The sequence below is a fragment of the Pleurodeles waltl genome, chromosome 9, assembly GCF_031143425.1.
Source record: "Pleurodeles waltl isolate 20211129_DDA chromosome 9, aPleWal1.hap1.20221129, whole genome shotgun sequence".
In the NCBI taxonomy this organism is placed as follows: domain Eukaryota; kingdom Metazoa; phylum Chordata; class Amphibia; order Caudata; family Salamandridae; genus Pleurodeles; species Pleurodeles waltl.
Genome location: NC_090448.1, coordinates 272,480,133 through 272,503,597, shown reverse-complemented (window position 1 = coordinate 272,503,597; position 23,465 = coordinate 272,480,133). Strand labels below are relative to the sequence as shown.

Below are 23,465 nucleotides of genomic sequence, written 5' to 3'. Positions count from 1 at the left end.
GTCAAAGTGAACAGTCCTTTTGAGAACAAGGAAGCTTTGTGAATATACTCCTGTTCCTCTCTGATGAATAGGCACTAGCTTTATTGCTCCCTTCTAAAGGAGACTCTATAATTCCTGGTTTAACAATTTTAAGTGTTCTACAGAGTTTGTGTTTTCGAGGTGGTATGTTTGGAGGTGTATTGATGAGCTCCAAGTAATAACCATGTTGGATAATATTCAACACCCACTAATCTCTTGCTATGTTTTGCCAGATGGGAAAGAACTGTTGTAAGTGTGCCCCGATAGGTGTTGCGTAATCAAGGGGAATGAGAAGAGTCACTGCACTGATGTGGAAAGGGTGAAAGCACCTTTTCCTCGACCTTTTGAGTTGTTTCCCCCTATATGTGCCACTGTAAAAACCTCTAGAAGGGGAGATTGAATGCTGTTGCTTGAAAGAGGCAGAGGAGTATGATGCTGATTGTTTATTGCCCTGCTTGAACGCAGGCCTGCAAAAGAAACCACGATTAAGAGCTTGAAGAACCCCCATAGATTTTGTGCTAATGTAATTTCCTGTGTGTACGAGGTGGTCTCAGCCTTGGAGTCCAATTCGGAGTCTGGAATGGAGAAGGCCTCCACCTCTGCTACGGAATCCTCATGAACCTCTACATGCGGTTCGAGGTCTTGGATACCAAAGATGCCCGGTGTCTCTTCCAACTCCTTGCACTGCATTTCTTTTCTACGTGCCCAATGTTCACGCAGCGTCTTCTTTGATCAACAAGTCATAACAAGTCTGAACACATTTAACTATTCATCTGTCAATGCCTGATTTGGATATGGCATTTCCTTTATGAGGTTGTGAGAAACCAACAAAAAGTTGAGTTTTCCTAAACATTTTTGTCCTATCGATATAGTACATGAGGGCTCTTCTGACATCTAATGTATGAAGAAACCATTCCACAACAGAGTCTGGCTGTGGGAAAAAGACAGATAAACCAATAGATTGTGATGGAAAGAAAGACCACCTTTGGAAGGAATTTGGGGTAGATGCGAAGGACAACCCTGTCTCTATGAACTTGGAAGAAGGGTTCTTCCAAGGTTAATGCCTGAAGCTCACCAACACGTCTGAGTGAGGCAATACCAACAAGAAATGGTGCCTTCCAAAAGAGAAATTGAAGGATTCAAATGGAGGGCCTATAAGTTATGTATGGACAATGTTAAGATTCCATGAGGGTGCACGTGGAACCCATGGTGGAATTACTCTTTTGAGACCTTCTAGGACTGCCTTAATTACTGTTATTCTAAGAGAGGAATGATTTTTTAAAAGATCAACAGCTACTGTGGCCAGATATAACCATATGGAAGTGAAGGCTAGGCCAGATATCTGTAAATGAAACAAATAACAAACAATGTTGTGGGATAGTATACGCATAAATGTAAATGACCATGTCCAAGAGCCAAAAGAAGATTCTCGGGTAAGTTTATTTCTTAAGAAAAGGACCCACGAAAGCACCAACAACCGTCAAAGACTCTCGAATTCGAATGTTTGCAGACGCTGTCACGGCACAAGAAGCATGTACAAACAAATACAATACAGTTAGGAGTGAAACATACAATTTCTAATTAACACAGCATATTACATCACCTTCCCTCCTTATAAAAAAAAAAACTTGAGAATGGTTAGTTTAGCATGTAATTATCAAATCTAGAGGGCAATTTAATAATGTGAATAGAACTTCATTGCCCCCACCACCAACAGAATTTTCATCATGACTGAAAACATCAGTTGAGGCTACTCCAGGAGACTCTGGAGAAGGCGCCGAAACAACATGCTCATCAGAAATGTTACTAGAGCCAATAGAAATATCAGTAGAAATCATATTGTCTGCATTAGAACGACTATCTCTGTCAGAATACATTCTTTCAAAAATGTCAACTTGCTCTGTAGAGATCTGAACAACACTATTCCTATTCCACCATCATTTTGCTTCCAACAACAGAGAATTCTTGTTTGCTCTAATAACTTTAACAGGCAAAGAGAATGTGGATTCTCCTTTCATGACCCTTTGAGTTTTTTTTTTTTTTAATCAAGACATAGGCCCTCATTACAACCCTGGCGGTCGGTGAGAAAGCGGCGGTAATACCGCCAACAGGCCAGGCAGTAACCGAAATGGAATTATGACCACGGCGAAACCGCTCAGAATGACAGCCACGGCAAAATCAACAAGCACCACGGCGGTAACCGCCAACAACCAGGCGAAGACAATATACCGCCCACACTATTACGACTCACCTATCTGCCACCTTTTCCGGGGCAGTGCCAACGACCTCAAAAGCATGGCTGAAACAGAGCTAAGAAGTCAAAGGACTCACCCGTGTAGACTCAGGAAACATCCACGACGCCATGGAGCCCGAGCTGCATATATTTCCGATGCTCGCCTACCTTCTGTTGCATTATGAACAGCAACGCCGGCGAAGATTACCACTGTGAGTACTGCCACCTAGCACACAAGGGAGTGAGGAGGAAAAAGAGAGTGACACACACACATATGCAACACCCCCAACACCATACACACAACCAGATGCACTAACTTAACATATTCCCCCCGTGCCCCTCAGGAATAATGCAAGGACAAAAAGATTTGAAGAACGCGAGTGTAATACGATAAAATAACATGAATAAGTGCATCAAAATACAAACGTATATACATATTTAGAAATGGAGGGACACTGCCCAGTCCTCAATGTCCGTGGGCCACAACACATAGGCCAAGGCCCCACCTCACTCCTGCAAAAACAAGGAGAGAACACTGCAGGGGCATCAGGTCGAAAATACACAGGCACCTCAGGGGGACAGGGATATGGGGGGCACCTCAGCCGGAAGATGGTACACCACCACTGGTCCTGGAGGGGGCAACATGCCCTCTGCTTGGCCCTGGGGAGTGCAAGGCCACAGTCTCTCAAGTGGAGGATTTCTTCCGCTGGTTCTGGAGGGGGCATTGTGCCCAGTGTGCTTCATCCTGGGAAGGATGGGGTGAGTGGATGGCTTCTTCCACTGGTTCTGGGCATTGTGCCCAGTGAGCTTCATCCTGGGAAGGATGGGGTGAGTGGATGGCTTCTTCCACTGGTTCTGGAAGGGACATTGTGCCCAGTGTGCTTCATCCTGGGAAGGATGGGGTGAGTGGGTGGCTTCTTCCACTGGTTCTGGAGAGGGCATTGTGCCCTGTGATGCAGATCTTGGGGAGTGCAAGGTCACAGTCTCTCACCTGGGTGTCAGACCCACAGAATTTGCAGGGGCAAGGACGCACAACAGCACATGGATGCAGGACTACACATTGTCCGCCGGCGGTGACGGCTCCTCAGTGGTGGCAGTGGCGGTGCTGGTGTCCGAGCTGGCAGTGGTGGGGGGAGGCTCCAGCCCATCCCCTGCAGCCTCCGACGGCCTCCAGGAATGCATTTGTTTGTGGCAAATGGGCTGCCAGCCCATGGATGGCATTCACAATGGTTGACTGTCCAACAGAGATGGAACGCAGGAGATCAATAGCCTCCTCACTCAGGGCAGCAGGGCTAACTGGGGCAGGGCTTGAGGAGCCTGGGGTGAAGGAGATGCCCACCCTCCTGGGTGAGCGGGCACAGGAAACAAGCTGAGGAGCTGCTGGGAGGGTGGTGCTGGCGGTTGTACCTGTAGTTGGGGTGGGCACAGAGGTGTCCGCCACGACCAGGGAGATTCCATCCAGTGAGGAGGTATCACTGTCAGAACTGTCCCCTCCAGTCTCCGCCGTGGTGCTCCCCTCGCCCTCCATCCCACTCGTGCCCTCACCATCAGGACAGGGTGACAAAAAGGGGGGAGAGACAAAGGATACCCTAGGTCAATGGCAGCCACAACACCACTGTTGGCATACACCACACACACACACACACACACACACACACACACAACAAGCCATACACACTAGGCAATGCACTACCTGTCACAATGCTAGTCACCAGCCCATTGCAGCACACCTGAGACCCACAGACCCCTGCCCAGTAGTGGATGCCTACTACCTTGGTTGGAAGAGGTTTACATCAGACCCTGCCCAACATGGGACCTACCCTGCAATGTCCGGCCTGGCCTAGGGGCACCCACAGGCCCTCATCCCCCAACTGGATACCACCCCACCACACACAAGTAGTATATTGGGGCATTGTACTCACCCCCTTGTGGCTGCTGTGATGCCCCCAAGCGCCCATCCAGCTTCCGATAGGCTACCGCCAGTATGCGGGCCATCAGGTGGGTCAGGGTTTAACAGGCACCCCTTCCTCGTTGGGAGGCCATCTCCAGCTGGGCCTCTGCCGTCTTCTGTGCCCAGGGTCTCATGTACTCCCACCGTTTGCGACAGTGGGTGCTCCGCCTGCCGTAGACCCCCAGGGTCCGCATGTCCTTGGCGTTGGCACACCATATACCCTTTTTTTGATGGGCGCTGACCTGCAGAGAAATACACATAGGAAAAGGTATCAGTCAGATCGTCCTGCCAGTTACACTCATGGCCCACCATAGCCCTCACACCCCCTTACGCACAGACACTGCCCACCATACATGCAGCACGCTGCCCAGGGCCCTTCCACACCCCCCCCCCCCACTCGAGGGCCTCACACATAGCACTCCATCCATTCAAGCCCCATGCATCGTGCGCACAGTGTACTCACCTGCTGGTCTGGAGGCCCATACAGCATTCGGTACTAGGGTAGGACCCCATCCACCAGTCTCTCCAACTCCGCAGTGGTGAAAGCAGGGGCCCTTTCCCCAGTGACACGAGCCATGGTCGGTTCCAGACACAGGTCACAGCAGCACTTGCAGTGTAGGTCCTCTCCTGTTGAGGGTCAGGTAGCAAGTGAGTGAACAGATAGAAAATGTCGGTCACCGCCGGCATACAACACAATTGGCCACTGTAACCCACAGGGCCCAATGAGGAGTTGCACTGCGGTTATCGACCGCCTCCCGCAATGGCGCACAACGTCAGCGAAATTAACTCATTTCCACATGTCCTTCCATACAGGACAGGTGGACGCAATTTTTTTGGGGGGGTAGGGGCGCGGTGGGTTGGCAGGCCATGGCACCTAACTGCGTCACAGTACACATAGGCACCATTTGGCCCTATCCAACAACGTACAGTTACAGTCACAACATGCAATGCAGTGTAGTGTTTGTAAATACGGAATACTGACCAGCTGCTCACCGTTTTGCCCCCTAGATTGCAACTGCTGCGGATGAATAGGAGATGGAGACATCCCCCTATGTACAGGCCCTTGGTGGACTTGGCAACAATGGAGGACAAGCACAATATCCTCACCTATAGACTGGACAGGGCCACAATCACACAGCTGTGTGCCCAATTAGAGCCTGACCTAATCTCTGCTATCCGTCAGCCCACCGGGATCCCCCCACTCTTGTGCAAGACCTATCTGTGCTCCATTTCCTGGCAACTGGCTCCTTCCAAGTTACAGTGGGCTAGGCAGCAGGAATGTCTCAGCCAATGCTCTCAATAGTGCTGACCAGAGTGTTGTCTGCCCTGATTAAACACAAGCGCAGCTACATCGTTTTCCCCCAGGTGGAGGATTTGCCACGGTGAAAGTTGATTTCTATGCAATGGGACATATCCCCAACATTATTGGGGCTATTGATGGCACAAATATTGCATTTGTCCCCCACCCCCCCTGGAGAAATTAACAGGTGTTCAGAAATCGAAAGAGTTTTCACTCCATGAATGTGCAGATAGTGTGCCTGGCGGACCAGTACATCACCCATATAAATGCAAAGTATCCTGGGTCTGTGCATGATGCCTTTAGCCTGAGGAATCCATATAGCAGCATCCCATATGTGATGGCTCAACTCCAGAGGCACCGGGTGTGCCTAATAGGTGAGCCCTGGTTCCCACCCAGTTGATGTTGGTGTATGGGTAAGGTGTAGGCCTTAAGGGTCAGTGTGTGGCTAACAGTTGTTCCTTAATATTTTCAGGTGACTCTGGTTACCCCAACCTCTCATGGCTACTGACCCCTGTGAGGAATCCCAGGACAAGGGCAGAGGAATGTTACAATGAGGCACATGGACGAACAAGAAGAATTACAGAGAGGACATTCGGCCTCCTGAAGGCCAGGTTTCGTTGCCTCCATCTAACAGGTGGATCCCTGTACTACTCACCCAAGAAGGTCTGCCAGTTCACTGTGGAATGCTGTATGTTGCACAACCTTGCCTTACGTCGCCAGGTGCCTTTTCTGCAGGAGGATGAGGCTGGAAATGGCCGTGTGGCAGCAGTGGACCCTGTTGCTAGTGAAGATGAGGAGGCAGAGGATGAGGAAGTGCAAAAATATGACAATACTTCCAATGACACACAGGTAAGACACTGTAACTTCACTTTTCATTGACAGTTTTGTGTTTGACATGGTCACTGGCAGGCTGATTTTCCCACTTCTATGGTCACTTACTGTACCCTTTGGCATATCTATTTTCAGATATTTGTGCCCCACTATCGCTCCTGGTGTGTTGACTGCAGCCAACTACAGGTCATTCCTATGTATACATTACTGTACAGTTGTATTGCAGTATTTAAAGCTTGTTAAACAAATACATAGTTCAATCATTTGACAGACTCCATACTTGTATTTATTCAAATAGTGTTTATTTAAGTGCCAATAAGTAGAGGGGGATGTGCAATGGGCTGGGGTGATGGTGGAGGAATGTCCAGGATAGAGTCCAGTCTATTTGTATCACAGGTGCATTGTCCAAGGGGGCATAGGAGGTGAAGCAATGGCAGTTCAAGGTGGACAGGGTGACTGAGTGGGATACAAGGGTGACAATCAGGAGAGTCTTATTTCCTGGCGGGGGTCTTGGCAATAGTCTCTGGCTTCTGCCTGGATCGCAGGGACCGTTTGCGGGGTGGTTCTCCTTCTGCAGGGGTGGGGTGCTGGTGGCCTGTTGGTCCTGTGGCGGGCCTCCTGTTCACTAGCGGCAGCGGAGGTGGAAGGCTGGTGTCAGGCGCCCGCTGGTGTGCCACTGCCTCCCTCATGGTGTTGGCCATGTCTGCCAGCACCCCTGCAATGGTGACCAGGGTGGTGTGGATGTCCTTCAAGCCCTGCCTGATCCCCAGGTGCTGTCCCTCCTGCAGCCGCTGGGTTTCCTGCAACTTGTCCAGTATCTGGCCCATCATCTCCTGGGAATGGTGGTATGCTCCTAGGATCTTGGTGAATGCCTCTTGGAGAGTCTGTTCCGTGGGCCTGTCCTCCCCCTGTCGCACAGCAGTCCTCCCAGCTTGCCTGTTGTCCTGTGCCTCTGTCCCCTGAACCGTGTGCCCACTGCCACTGACCCCCAGGTCCCTGATCGTCCTGTGTTTGTGGGGTTGCCTGGGGTCCCTGTAGTGGTGGGCACACTGCTGATCGACGTGTCCTGGGGACAGAGGTATGGGCCCGCTGGGTGGGTACTGTGCTGGTGTTTCCTGAGGGGGGAGGCTCTGTGGTGGTATGGGACTGTGCCTGGGTAACCAACTGTCCGGAGGTCCCTGATGGGCCAGGTTGGTCATCCAGATCCAGGTGTCCAGAGCTGCTGTCATCACTGTGGGCCTCTTCTGGGGGAGGGGAGGGTGACTGGATGTTGCTGGGACCTCCTCTCTGGTGACGTTGGGTGGGGGACCTGTGGGGATGTAAATGCAGTGTTATTGTTTCTGTGTTTGACATCTAGTGCATGGGTGTGTTGCTCTTTATGGTTGTTATTGCTCTGGCAGCTTTGCCTTGTGTGAGTAGTTATTTGGTGGGCTAGGCGATTCTCTCTAGTGTGTATGCTTTAGGGAGGGCTGTCCATGCAGGTCTGTGATGGGGGTCTGTGCATTGGTGTTACATGCAGGGCTTGGTATTGGGAGGGGTGGGTTGTGATGGTGGGGTGTGTGTGAGGTGGTGGAGTGATTGGAGTGAGGGTGGGGGTATGTGATGGCATGCAGGTAGGGGTGGGTGACAGTAATAGAGATTTGACTTACCAGAGTCCAATCCTCCTCCTACTCCTGCCAGGCCCTCAGGATGCATGACTGCCAAGACCTGCTCCTCCCATGTTGCTAGTTGTGGGGGAGGAGGTAGGGGTCCACCGCCAGTTCTCTGAACAGCGAGTTGGTGTCGTGCTGCTGTGAAACGCACTTTCCCCCTGTAGGTCATTCCACCTCTTCCTGATGTCATCCCTTATTCTGGGGTGCTGCCCCATGGCGTTGACCCTGCCCACGATTCTTCGCCATAGCTCCATCTTCCTTGCAATGGATGTCTGCTGCACCTGTATCCGAATAGCTGCGGCTCTACCCGGATGATTTCCCTCACCATGACCCTTAGCTCCTCTTCTGAGAACCTGGGGTGTTGTTGTGGCGCCATGGGTGTAGTGTGAGTGGTGACGGTGTGTGGGGTGATGTGTTGGGGTATGTGATGTAAGGTGCGTGGATGGTGTACGGGTGATGGTGTGTGGCTGTGGTCTTGTTTGTGGTCTTGCTATCTCTCTGGTGGCAATTGTTTTTCGTAGCAAAGGGTTGTGAGTAATGTGGGTGTGTGTTTTATAGTGGTGTTGGTGTGTGGGTGTGTGTATGTGTGTGTGTGTGTGTCAGGTGTATGTTATTCAAATTGTCCAATGTAGTGTTGTTTTGTTAGTGTGTGTGTATATTTTGAGCGCTGCGGTATGTAGCGCCAATGGTTTACAGCCACTGAATATCCACTGTGGTGATTCGTGGGTCTTAATGTTGTGAGCGTAGTTCTGTTGGTGTAACGGTGTGGGTTTTGCTACCGCCAGCTTATCACTGACCTTTGGGCTGGCGGACTTGTGTGTGTGTGTGTGTGTGGCTGTATAGTGATGGATTGCTATGTGTGTGTCATAGTATGGGTAGCAGTAAACTGCTGCGGCAGCACGTTGACGGAAGATGGAATCAAATTAGTAACTGCTTTCCTTCCACGGAAAGTAACATTAAAGGAGTCAACTCAGTAGTTGAATGTGGTGTAGTGTGATATGCCCAAATTTTCTCTTGAAGAAACTGACCAACATCCACATTCGCGGCAATAGCAGTTTGTATCCCCTAAATGTCCTTCATGAGCAATCCTCACAATTTTGTCTCGTAAACCATTAAGCGGAACAAACAAACTATCTCTCATGCAAATATCATTTACAAAAGATAGTTCACAGGCAACCTGCTTGTAAGTTCTCAATTCACTACAAAGGGTTTTCTCAGAAGGCCAACCACTGTTGATAAATTTGAAAACTTGAGATAGAATTGTATCTTCTGTCATAGCTGTCTTCCAATCTTTTAATTTAAATTTTACCATCACAAGCTGAAATGAAATTAACAACACATTCATTGTCTTGCTTCCCGGTCTTCTCATTATAACTTTGTAATGGCATACGTGACAAACAATCAGCTTTGGTGTTTTTTCCCCACCTTGTCCTTACTTCACTCTCAAATCATACTCCTGTAATTTAGACAAAAGTCGAACTAAGTGAGCGTAGGCCTTTCCCAACCCATTTCCACTGAGAAGATACACTAAAGGCTTGTGGTCGGTATAAACTTTGCAGCTATTACCCAATATGTAGGTCTTAATTTTTTGTACTGCCCATACACAACCTAAAGCCTCCCTCTCAATGGTACTGTAGTTGTTCTCCACTACTGAAAGTGTTCTAGAAGCAAATGTTACTGTGTGTTCCTTGCCATTGACAATCTGCCCAAAAACAGCACCTAAAACTTTTAGACAGGCATCCACAGCTATAAATGATTTGCCAAAAGGAACAAATGGTTTAAGAGAAGAAGCAGGTAAGACCAATTCCTTAACTTTCTGGAAAGTTACATCAAAAACTTCTGACCCTTGAGTAAGGACCTCAAAGGCTGAACCATTAAGGCATAACCTGGCACAAAGAGTGCATAGTACTTGCACAAACCCAAAAATGAAAGTAGTGCTTCTTTATCTGCAGGCGGAGAGGTATTTTTGATAGCTTCCAAATTGCAAAGTTTAGGCTTTATCCTGTCACCAGATATAGTATGACCCAAATATTCCACTTGTTCAACCAAAATCTTACATTTCTAAGTTTTTACTGTCATACCATGTGAATGAAGGATATCAAAAACTTTTTTCAAAAAGTCTAATATGCTCTTCAGTAGTGTCAGTGTGAACAAGAATATCATCCTGAAAACCCACAACATTGCTAAAAATACTGAACAACATGTCCACTTTTTGGAAAACACTGGCAGCAGAAGCCAACCCAAAAGGAAGTCTATGATATTTGAATGCACAAAACGGTGTGACAAAAGTAGTGAGCATTTGAGACTTCACTCAATGAAATCTGATGATACGCTGAACGAAGATCAATAGTTGAAAATAATTTTGAGTTTCCCACACTTGTGATCATCTCTTGTATGTGGGGAAGTGGATGGCAATCAACTTTATTGAGTGAACTTTTTTGTGTAAGAACAATGGGCGAACCCCAATCAGATGAGTCTGTAGGAGTGATAATCCCCTCAGAAACCAGTTTGTCCAATAATTCTTTCAAATTCTGTCTGATGCTCAAAGGGACTGGTCTAACTTTGTGGACTACGGGTATAGCTCCTTTCTTGAATTTAATACAATGTTCAAAGCTTGAACAGTTCCTACTTTATCTAGGAAATTGGGTTTTCAATTCTTCCAATACTGACTTGGAAGACAACACTGAGGGAACTGAAACTAAATCATTCAGCACTTCTCCTAATACAATTGAAATGTCATGACCAGGATGTAGAATAATATTCAGCTTGGCTAAGTCTTTCCAACCTACAATGTCGCTCCCATTAACAGCCACATACACCTTTGTGAGTATTTGTCTGCCCAAAATTCCCAGTTCCGTCCAGAAAAATCCTAGTAGATCTATGTCCTGATCTCCAAAGGCCTTGGGACTTAAATCAGGTCGTTCCAAAACAAAAGATTTAGACCATAAAGAATAAAACGTTTTTTCAGCTAAAATAGTTACTGGGGCTCCGGAATTTGCCATGACAGCTACTTGTTTACCATCTATCAAAGCAACACATATAGGCCCCTTAATACATCCCATATTTGTTTCTAAAGTTAAATGATTAGGTTTCTCCACAGTCTAAATGACATTACCCTATCCTCTTTCGCTGAATTGTTGGTATATACATTGCTAATTCGTACTTTAGACAAATTATTGCTTGAACCAGGATTGAACATGCTGCCTCTACATACTTTTTGAAAGTGTCCAGTTTTGCAACACTTAATACACTTTTTACCTATAGCAGGACACGATTAACTATTCCCAATGTGATTATGGGAACCACACCTGTAACAAATATACATGCTATGACCCTGATTAAAAAAAAAAAAATTGTGATTTATCACCGATAGCACATATTGCGTTTCCTTCCGTTACACAACTGACTGCAAAGTGGGAACTATGATCAGACAAAACGTTTGAAGAGACAATAGACCTTTCAATGCTTTTAGCAATATTGATTGTCTCTGCTAATGTTGGATTGTGACAGGCCAGAAGCCGCTCTTGATTTATTTATTTTTTAAAACAACAGAACACAAACTGATCTTGTATGTACACGTCTACACTGCTACCAAAATCACATTTAGCTGCTAACACTCGCAACATTGCAACAGATTCCTCGGCAGACTGTTTGCACATAGCAAACTTAAACCTCTCTAACAACACACTGGATTTGTCTGAGTATTGCCTCATCATTCTTACTTTACGCTCCTCATACACATTCCACTCTGGGGCGCAGAGGCAGGTGGCAAATTGTGAAATTCCTGCTGTCCTGCCACACCTCTGAGGTTAAAAAAACATGGCCATCTTTCTAACTGGTGAGAAATGGACAGCATCTATTGCTGTAAGATAGTACTTGGAAATTCTTAACCACTCAAGACCATTTTAAATCAGGTTTACCCCCTTTCTGTAAAAAAGGTGGCGGTTGTACAACTCCTTGAGATGATGCCATGGAAAAAAAGCAAATGGTAACTATGATAAGCGTTGTGGTCCACAGATTAAATAATTTGACTAAAGAAGGTTATTAATATAAAAACAACCTGAATATGGATACAACATTTTTCACAAACTATGTAAAAGAAAAAAAAAAATGGTTTGTGTACAAAGATGCTCCCTGAAGAATGAATGTCCTCGAGCGAACAAACAAACAGGATACTGGTGAACACAAAAAATAGTCAGCACTTAAATGATTACACTCTGCGTATTACAAAGCTTCGGCGAGTTCGGAAGAAATCTTTGGTGTTCCCTGAAATACACGAGTGGCTGGTTATCCTCGCAGCAAAACGGATTCTTCGCACAATGGTTCTTGCTTGTCAGCAATATCCAGGCACATCCTTCGCACACAAGCTTTTGCGTGTCAACAGTATCCAGGCAACACGTCTCTCTCCAGCTCTTGCGCGTCAGCAGTTTTTAGTTACATTCCTCGGGCACCACCCCTTGCGCATCTGTATCCCAGCAACGCGCGTCAGGCTTTCCAAGTAGCATGCGCGGCTGTATCCCGGTAACGCGCATCTGAGTTTTCAGGTAGCATGTGCGGCACGTACTAGAGACGTACTCTTACCTCTCGTGCCACACGCAACGCCAACAACAAAGTCCTCAAATTTTTTTTTCTTTCTAAATTTAAAGCTTTACTTCAATCGGCGAACGGCTGCGAGTTCTGGAAACGATTTGTTGCAACTGTGAAGTGTAGAGGTCGGTGGGTCCTCACGAAAAAATATTTTCTCAGTTGGCAGAGATGAGCGCCACCCTATTCCTGGTACCACAAAATGAGGGAAGGTAAACGCATAAACGTAAATGACGAAGTCCAGGAGCCAGAAGAAAATTCTCAGGCACGTTTATTTCTTAAGAAGAGGACCCACAACAGCACCAACAACCATCCAGGACGAGAGGCAAGCGGCAACTGCTGACAAGTCAAAAGACTCTCGAACTTGAATGTTTGCAGGCGCTGTCACGGCACAAGAAGCATGTACAAACAAATACAGTTAGGACAGAAACATACAATTTCTAATTAAAAAAGCATATTATAAATGTTTTATACTGTTGTCAGTTTGTTTAGAGTGACAGTGGTAGAGAAAACTCTTCTATTTCCCAGCATAGCATGCCTGAGTGGTAGGTCTACAAGCTTCCCTAAGAACGGTCATGCACTCAGGTGGATATTAAGGTATGAAAATTCTATGACCTCAGGAGTCAAATTGCTAAGTTGAGATATTTGGGATCCAGGTGCCTGAAGTCTCCAGGTATCTGCGTGAGAAGGTCCAGCCTGTTGGGGAGCTTCTTGTGTGGAACTAGAGAAAGGTCTAGATACGTTGTGAACCAAGGCTGGCAAGCCCTTGCGGGAGCTACACTAGGATGAGTGGGACAGATATTTTCCTGAGCTTCTGAACCACAAATGGAAGAAGAGGGAGAGAAGGAAAAGCATAGGCAAATGTCCCAGACCAGTTCATCCATAGTGCATTGCAGCTGGACTGTGGGAACCTGGAGGCGAAGTTTGGGCATTTGGTGTTGTCTGTGGTTGCGAAGAGATCTATTTGAGGGAAACCCCCATTTAAGAAGTATCGGAGGAGGACCTATGGGTTGAGTTCCCTCTCATGGATGTGTTGTCGCATCCTGCTGAGGATATTGGCAAAACTGTTGTCCAACTCCGGAAGGTACTCCACTAACAGGTGGATATTGTGACTGAGATCCCAGCACCAAATGGTCTGATAGATGTGACAGTTGTGAAGAATGTGCACCCTCTTCTTTCTGAAGGTAGTACATGACTGACTTTTGTCCATCTAGACTAGGACAACCTTGCCAATCAGGTAAGGTAGGAATGCTTTCAATGCAAGGAGAACTGCTTGCAGATCTAGGTAGATGATGTGGCGACCCAGGTGTTTGATTTCCCACAGGCAGTACACTATGAGACTGTGTAAGTGAGCATCACACCCTGCCAGTGATGCTTTTGTTGTTAGAATGATGTGCGGAACAGGGTCAAGGAAAAGCCTGCCTTGCAACAAGTTGCTACTGTTACACCACTGCAGACAGTGATGAGTTTGGCAGACGATCAACACTGGATTGTCCCAATGACAATCTGTCGTAGCCCACTGTTGAGCCAGATATTCCTGCAACTGACGTGTAGATGTGCATAAGGTACTATGGCAATGCTGGGGGCCATCATGCCCAAGAGGCGCTTGACTGTCCTGACTGTAAGGTGCTGATTTGTTTAAAACAAGGCAATCAGTGTCTGAAAGGAGTGAATCCTTGCAGGATTGGGATAGGCCATGCCTATTTATGTGTGTAAGATAGCTGCTAGGTAAGGCTGGATCTGCTGGGGTTGGAGGTGGGACATAGTGAACCAGAAGTGATGTAATAGATCTATTGCGACCTGCATCTGGTTTAGACACTGTTGACTGCTTTAAAAAGCCAATTGTCGAGGTAAAGAAATGTGGGGACTCCCTGTCTGTGCAGGTGTGCAGCTACTGCTGCAAGGCACTTGGTGAATACTCAGGGGGCAGTAGTCATCCCGAAAGGAAGGACCTTGAATTGGTAGGGTGTTCAACCTATCACAGCCTGAGATACAGGCGATGTGCCTAGGGTATTGCAATGTGGAAATAGGTGTCATTTAGGTCTGGTGCAGTCATAAAGTTGCCTTGTTGTAGAAGCGGGATGACATCCTGAACGGTTACCATATGGAAGTGTTCTGATAGCATGTATTTGTTTAGCTGGCTGACATCTAGAAAGGGCTGTAAGGAACAGTTCTTTTTACGGATTAGGAAATGTAGATTAAACTACGGTACCTTGCTGAAGGACAGGGACAGGTTCTATAGCCCCTTTGAAGAGGAGGGCTTTGACCTGTTCTTTGAGTAGTGTTTAATGTTTCACAGATAGAAATGTGTATGTGATGTAGAATATTCAGAGGTGTGGTAGGGAGCTCCAGACAATAACCATGTTGGATAATATCCAATATACACTGGTCTGAGGTGACCGTTTGCCATGTAGGTCGAAGATTTTATGGTCAGGACGTAGAAGAGGTGATTCAAGGCTTGGTGGCAGGTGTAGTAGCTCCTTTTGGGGAACTACCCATGCCTCTGGTTCTTGAGTTATTACCTCTGTAAGATTCTCTGAAGTAACCCCTGGAGGAGGTGTGTTGGCCCTGGGTGTGTTGGTATGAAGTAGAGGTGTCTGAAGAGGTTGTTTTTGAACCTCCACTGTAGATGGGGTGGCGAAAGGAACCATGAGGACTTGATGTTTGTAGTGCCCCTATTTCTTTTTCCGTCTGTGTCTTTTTACATTTTTTCTAATGTTTGGTACATCTGGGTGCCACAAAGTATGTTCACCATCAAAGGGCATGTTCAGCACATTTTGCTGAACTTCTGGTTTAAAACTGCCAATACAGAGTAACGCATGTCATCTCAAGAGGATGCTTGTATTGACTCCTCCCCCTACGAACTGCAGTGTCTGCTTAATCTGAGGTGCAGCGGATTCAAGAATTTGAAATTAACTTGTCCTCAAGACAAGTTTTTGACCCCAATTTCTGTGCTCTTCTGGGGGATATTGGAGGAGCTCCTCCATTTTGTCCCAGTGGGCATGGTCATATCTTGCAAGGAGGCCCATGGAGTTTGCAATCTGCCAATGCTTGGCTGATAGCACTACCACCCGTTTTCCAGCTCCATCAATTCTTTTACTCTCTTTATCTGATGGCAGGGCATCTCCACTGGCCTGGGAATTAGCCCATTTGCGTGCAGTGGCAATTTACCAGAAAATCTGCGGAAGTTTACCCTGAATGTAAATGGTGTCAGATGGGGAGGCCTTGTACTTCTTGTCTACCCTGGGTTCTATAACCCCAGCTCTAATGGGGTCTTTAAAAATGCCTGGAGTATTTCTAAGCATGCCCATGACCATTAGAAGATATTGGGTGGATCGGTGTGGGGAAGGGTCTCAAACCAAAACGTTTCCTCTAAGAGCTCCTTACGAAGTTCCACCACACGGAATGAAGCAGCTCTAGTAACAGGCTGCTGATAGGAAGTAGAGTCGCAGAGGAGAGGGCTGCGTAAGAAGGGGGTAGGATAGAGATCAGGGTGTGTGTCCCCTGGTGGGTCTATGCATAGCTATCCCATGGGTGACCCTCAAGAGGAGTGTCTAAAATGTCCTGTCCCCACTATGGCCAGCAGTGTCAGAGTGTGGAGATCTCGGAGGAGAAATGTCTAGTGGGTCCCCTAATGAATGAAGTGAGGATGGTGGAGACAAAGGAGGTGAAATGAGTGGTGGTGATGGTGGTGTGAGAGGTAATGGGCTAATTGCCTTAACGGCTGAGCTGCAGCGTTGGAAGCGTGAGCAATTATGCATCCTGTATGAGGCTGGATAACAATTTGTCTCTGTTTTGAGTACAACTGTTCTTGCAGTCAATGGAGGATGAGCTCCACTGCTGTGCCGGAATTGGTCTTGGAGATCGGCTTTGAGATGGTAGGTTTTGAAAGTGGTTTCTGTTTTGGTGTGGAAGGTCCACTCTGTGTCAAAGGGGAGAGACCCCATGCTCTAGTTTGGCTTGGCGCTGAGGTTCAGGACGGGGTCTATGCGCGGTTTGATGCCAAAGTGGTTATTGCAGAAGCTGCAGGCTTTTTTTTTTTTTTTTTTTTCAGCGCAGAGCCAGTGGGCGGGGTGTCCAAAGTAGTTGCTCGGTGCCAACCATGGCCAGAAGGCAGTGGCAGACCGAGAGCCTCTGTTCGGTGTTTGAATTAGGCTGAATGTCTTTTACCTGGAGGCTGTTCTGAATGGTGTTGAGGGGAAGGGGTACCATACTCGGACTGTTGAGTAGGTAAGAGGTCCTCTATCTCGGGGTTGATTTCAAGTTTGGACCCACAGCTACCCTCAAAGGAAATGGCCTCTTTGTCTGGTTGTGGGTGTTGTCCTCCCTCAGCGCCTCTGGAACCCAAACGGTCCAGTGTATCTGCCATCACCACCACCACATCTAGAGCTGATGTGTGCAACTGTTTGTTTCGCACTTGGTCCGAGGTTACTTCACGTGGCAGCGAGGATAATAATGGAAGGGTGTGCATTCCATCACCCGTGAGATGTTTTTGAGAGATGTGATGAGGGCTGGCGAAGCCCTGAAGGGGCCGTGGTCGGGACAAACCCGACTTGATGGAAATTGGTCGATGTGCAAGGGAAAACAGGAACACGATTGCAGACAATAGCTAGGAGGGGAAGATACTATGTGGACCAAAAAGAGCACTGCGACGGTGTAGAACTGGAGCACATGTTCGAACCAGGCAGCAGAAAGAAAACAATCTAACAATGGAGTCAATGAATATGCACATTATCACCAAGAGGAAGAGTCACAAAAGACGTCTTCGAAGAAAAATAAATTACACACACATCCGGAACCAACACTAGATGACAGGTGTATGCAAAGCATGTGTATCTACAGCCACACATGCCTTGAACAGTGTTTTTTTGTGCTGTTATAATGTTGGCACCATTTGATGGTGCAAAATGTGTCTACTTTTTGACTAGTTTGTGCATAGAAAGTTTCAAAGTGATCAGTCAAGTGGGGGCTGAGAAAAAAAAAAGGGTTCAGGAAAACACAAAATCCCCTGCTTTTTACATAGACTTCTTGAGACAGGGTAAAACTGCTGAACAGAACTGCACCAAATTTGGCAGGAAGATCGTTCTTGGTGCGCTGATGGTACTTTTTGTGATTTGGTGTAAATTTGTTCATTAGTGTATGAGAACTTAAGGTTCAAAGAAATATATAAATATCTTGACGGTTGGGGCCACGAGAGTCTCGAAAAACTCTTGCAGGAGCGCCAATTAAAAAACAGAGCATTCTGATTGCATCAGAGGGCTTTATTTCCCTTGAGCCATCTCGCTCTCATGGAAGTCACAGTCCTGCAGGAGGAGGCACTCTGACTGGCTGCCAGCAACATGAGAAAAACATATAATAAGGGTAGGTATAACCTGCCCCCCTAGAGTGAACCCAGGCCAAAATGAAAAAAAAAGAATCTGCAGGTCCTGTCAGACTCCTGTGGAATTATAGCCATTATAGGGCCTAGAGAGTCCACCCCTGGGGCCGAAATCAACAAAAAAGGGGGAGAGGGACTGTGCACCCCTAATCTCGAGCGATCCCAGTTGCCAGAGAGCCCACCCTGTCACTAAGTAAACTATAAAACAAACCTGCATACTGACTGGATGATGTCATCTGTGATGTTATCAATGATGTAATTTGAGGTGTCATCAGTAATGTCAAATGATGTTATAGAACACGTCATGAGTGATGTAATATGTGAGGTCATAAGCAGTGCATGGCGTGGGCTTAAGCTATAGTTAGCTTTATTAATTATAAATGGTGAATTTCTGTGTGTTTTTAAGCTCATAATGCTAATGTTGTCACTGACATTCACCCCTAACTATAACATTACTTTAACCTTTGGCTTTTGATAGATATACATATGTGGTGAAGAAACGCTATTTAAGCAAAACAATGAAAATATGCCACAATGTGATGAAATGTGGTGAAGAAACGCTATTTAAGCAAAACAATGAAAATATGCATTTTGGGAGTTGAAGTATTCAGCCATTGAATCACGTGACATGTATAAATGTAATTCGAAGCATCTGTGATTGTATGCAACTGCTCTCCTGTGAACAAGGCTGTTTGCCGAAACGCGTCAGGAAAAGAAGGAATAATTTGCTGCCAATTTATAATGAAATAAACTCGTGCCAGTTGGAATCGGAAGGCTTCTGAATTTCGGAGGGAATCCTGTGTTTCTTCCAGCGCTCGCCTATCGAGGTTGGTGCTCAGTCAATGGGCACAGGACCCATTTTAAATCCACGCCAAAAACAATTCAAAATCTGGCACTCCTTGCAAAACAATGGCCTTCATTTATTTAAAAAATCCATAAAACAGAACATAGGGCAACGCGTTTCAACCTTCACGGTCTTCTTCCTTGGCCCTTCTTACAGAGTTATACAACATATATAAAATCTTAGTGGTGGTTACCACTAGGTAGTTAGAGTTAGGACTTTTTTTTTTTAACCATTGATGGAGCATTTTTAGTTTTGCCAAAAACTTTTGCACCGTTGACGAAGCTTAAAGAAATTTTAAAAACTTAAACTTTGATCAGATCAGCTGCTTTCAAGAAAGTTTCGGGGTAATCTGTCAAGCAGAGGCGGAGAAAAAAGGGAGGGTCCCAAAACACTTTTTCCCTATTCTATGTCTATGGATTTTTTCAAAATTTTGACCACTACTACAGCCAGAACCCCGAACCTCTGAACGGAATTACACCAAATTTGGCAGAAAGCTAGATCTCTGTCCAGAAAGCACACTTTTTGTGACTTGGTGTAAATCCGTTGAGTATTTTCTGAGATATTAGAGTTTTTTAAAATATAGATATATAGGGCAGCAGATGCGGATTTGCGGATCCAGACTCAAGGATCCAGAGGGAAAAGCAAGGCCCTGATTGGCTGGCTGCAACCTGACAGAAAAGTTGTGGCCGCCATTTTCATTTGTCGCATCAGCTCGGGGTGGGAAATGTTCAATGAGAAAAAAAAAAAACATAAGGGGTTAGGATACAGGTATCCTGGCCCATAGGACACAGCCCCTTGTGGGCTAAATAAAATTGCATTTATTTTATCTTTTTTTCTTTTTTTTGCATGATCCACGAATCAATGGCTGGATCTGTGAATCCAAGGCTGGATCCGCGATCAACAAAAAAAAAAAATGGGAAAAAACCTCCACACACTGCATCCAAGTTCATGCTGTACATGGCCAAAGGATGAGCACAGCTTGGATTTCGGTGCATGCAGGAGGACTGGAGGCCAACCCCGCTGCACACAGCCAAAGGCCATGCGTAGTGCTGGTTACAGGGGTTGGTTGCACGGGCCTGGCCGCAGGTGAGGCCCTGTGGGCAACTCCTTGGGTTGGGATGTTAGAGGGCTTGGGTGCAGGCCCTGTGGCCAACTGGTGCTGCGCACGGCCAAAGGCAACGCACTGCAGCGGTTGGATTAACGTATAGTAATGAAAAGTAGTTTATGTTAGAAAAACCATAGAAATTCACTGAAAAAAAAAAAAAAAAAAAAAAGTTTACAGGGAAGGTATAGTTAGGAAATAGATTTTTTTTTAAATTCACAAAAAAACAAAAAAAAGGTTACAGGGACTTTAAAATTAGGCTCACATTTTAAATGTACCAAACCATAGAAATTCACTGGTTAGAGTTATCTTAACCAACTATAACTCGTGCCCTCGCCATGCAGTGCTGATTACCCCACAAATTACAGTATTCATGACATCTTTGATAACATCACTAATAATATCAATGTAATATTTGCAGCAAAGTTTTTGAGGAAAAAACTGTTCATGTTGAGGGCGCAAGTTAAAGTTACTTAAGATAACTAAATATAACAGGTGAATTTCTATGGTTTGGTACATTTAAAATGTGAGCCTAACGGGAACATCCCTGTAACCTTTGTTTTTTAAGTGAATATATATTACCTAGTGGCGGTTGCCACTAGCTAGTTATATTTGCCTGCCTATATCTTCGGCATTGCTTGACGAAACTTCATGAAATTTTCCCAGAAAATTCGACAGTCAAGTGAGCTGCTGTCTGGAGTATTTTAGGGTGATCCGTCAAGTGGAGGCTGAGATAAGTGGGGGCAAGGGGGTAATATAGAGCTTTTCCCATGTTAATTCCCACATGAAAAATTGAACAGCAATAGCTCAAAAACCACTGGACGGAATTACGTCTTGGTCCAGAAAGATTGGACAAAACAGTTTTGGTGTAAATCCGTTCAGTAGTTTTTGAGAAATTCAAAGAAATCCAAATTTATAGATATAGGGATGCAAAGAATTCACAACCGCTCCGGATCTCGTGCAGAGATTTGATTGGCTGATAACACTTCGACAACAGAAGTGTTGCCAGCCATCTTGGGACTCTGCTTCATCCGAGTCCCAGAAAAAAATAAAAAAGGGGCCAGGGCAGGAACATTCTGAACCCTTAGCTCTGGTTGTGGGCACCCAAAGCATTTTTTAAAAACATTTTTACGGTCCGCTGCCCACGGGACCGCCACCTCCCCAGGGCTTATAATGTATGTACGAGTTTCCACCCCTGGGTCATAGCTGTTTGCTGTGGCTTGCCTGCAGTTCTGCAGCTGCAGCCAACCACAGCAAACATTTTGGGTTTTCACAGCTGGACCTTTAAAGCATGTCCTGCTGTCAAAATCCGAAATTTCATCTCCGTCCCTGCAATGCTTAAAGCAGCTCCGTGCTTGCTGAAGCCATGCACAGCTATTTACCCCACAAATTACGGCACCAATGACATCTTTGATCACATCCTTTATAATATCAATGTAATATTTGCAGTAAAAAAAAAAAAAAGGAAATAACTGTGCAAGGCAGGGCGTGAATTATAGTTACCTTAGGGCACGAGTTAGTTACCTGAGGTAACCAACTATAACTGCTGAATTTCTATGGTTTTGTACGCTTGAAATGTGAGGCTAACTATAACATCCCTCTAACCTTTGGGTTTTTTCAGTACATATATCTATATCTATATATATAGATATAGATATACACACACACACGTACTCGTAAGATATCTTACAAAACAACGAGGACCCGCACTTACAGGGTAGATAACTTCATTATTGATAGAATTTAAACAAACATGACGGGTTTCAGCTATCCACCTTTGTTGAATATTCATAATTTCTTCTGAAATTCATTTTACCAGCAGATTTTTACAAGAGATTATGAATATTTGTTAATGTGCCCAGGATAGAAATTTGGTTTTATGTATGTTTAAATATATATTATTGTGGATGTGAAGGAAGGTTAAGATGGCAGCCATGCTTTAAGTAAATCAAGTGGAGGCGTTTTTACTCAGTCCATCACCTATTATGTTGAATGATTAGCCCATGAAATCAGATAGGACAGTCTCTTTAAAAGACGTGCCTTTCAAGAAAATGCTGGCATTGACAAAGGCGGATAGCCAAAAGATATCTGTTGTTTAACTTCAGTCAATAGATAATTTTTCTATCCTGTGAGAGACGGTCCACATTGTTTTGGAAGATATACGCACACACATGCACATATATAAAAACTTGAAATACGTTTAGTTAATTTAACATTACTAATGTAATTAAATTTAACTCTAATTTAAATCCCTGCCTCCATTATTTTTTTATGGGAAGGTGTTGTAGTATTAGTGGTTGTCCATGTGTGGTGCAGGCCTTACTACTGCTTCTTTTCGTAGTAACTAACACTCATTAATTTGGGTCCACCCCATTTCAATGGGTGGAGACATGCAAATCTACACTTTTGAGAAACTTTAAATTTGTGAGCAATGAACAGGCAAAAATAGTAAAGTTACTCAAAAGTACAAAAATATACTTGCACATTTAACTTACTCACAGGTAAACATTTCCTCTGTGACTAGTTCTGAAAGAGCCTAATCAAGAAGGAAAGGATGAAATCATATCAACGGCATCTATCAAGTGTGAGAAATATAGAAAAAACATGAACCGAGCACAGGTTGACAGCAATATTACACTGTCTGTATTGTTTTTTTTAAACAAAGCTTTGGCCACATATTACTGTGCAAAAACATAAGGGCCAACAAACTTCGGTCTATCACCCAAAGTGCCTATTATGATTTATACCAAGAAAGGATGAGGTGCAATCACTAAAGTAACATTTTAGTGACTGCACTAATTAGAAGATTCCTGTTTGGGTGCCTCCTGTACTAAAACACAATGCACCTAGACACGTGTTTCAAAAGCATTTAAATGTTTTGACATTATAAATGAGGTAAATAAATTCATTGGAGGCATGTAAAAAAAAAATTGCACTTTGGTAAACATTTATAGAACATTCATTAGTACAGCACGTTGACAAACTGAGTAGCTTTACTATATAATAAAATAAAATAATGACACATAAAAGACAATACCAATAAAATAAAATTTAAAAAAACAAAGCCAATATCAGCCACAACACAACAGTCAACTTACAGGCGAAGGATGGTCAAAGACCTGAATCCCTTCCTAACACTGATCAGACAGGCGACAGTCTGCAAAAGTACTAAATGAGTTTCAAAATTTCAGACTAATAAGTTGACGATGAGTGATCCAGAAAGACAGAGAAGGAGCAAAAAACAGCAGACACAAAAGTATCATGACATTAATTCTGAATATTATGCACAGCAAAGTAAGAGGGTTAAATAAATGCATATTGTGTGAATGAACTTGGAGCATGTGTCTCAACAAGGTAAGGTTTTCTGCTCTGATCTACTCTGATTCCGGGGATACATTTCCGAGCATTGTAAAGCTTTCTGAACAGTACTAACATACGAAAAACGTATGTAAATTATTTCATTGTTTAATCAAAAAGCTAGTCTATAGCTCGAGACATTAAGCAGGTTACAGAAATATGTTAGTGTGTCACAAACCACTATACATGGCATTAATAATCAAAGTTTAACTCTAA

The 23,465-nt window shown here is 45.0% G+C and overlaps 1 protein-coding gene across 2 annotated transcripts in view; it reads right to left on the bottom strand.

The window, feature by feature from the left end:
* ATRIP (ATR interacting protein) overlaps positions 1-23,465 on the bottom strand; it is a 266,785-nt gene that overhangs the window by 84,769 nt on the left and 158,551 nt on the right. The gene's annotated exons all lie outside the window — the stretch shown is intronic.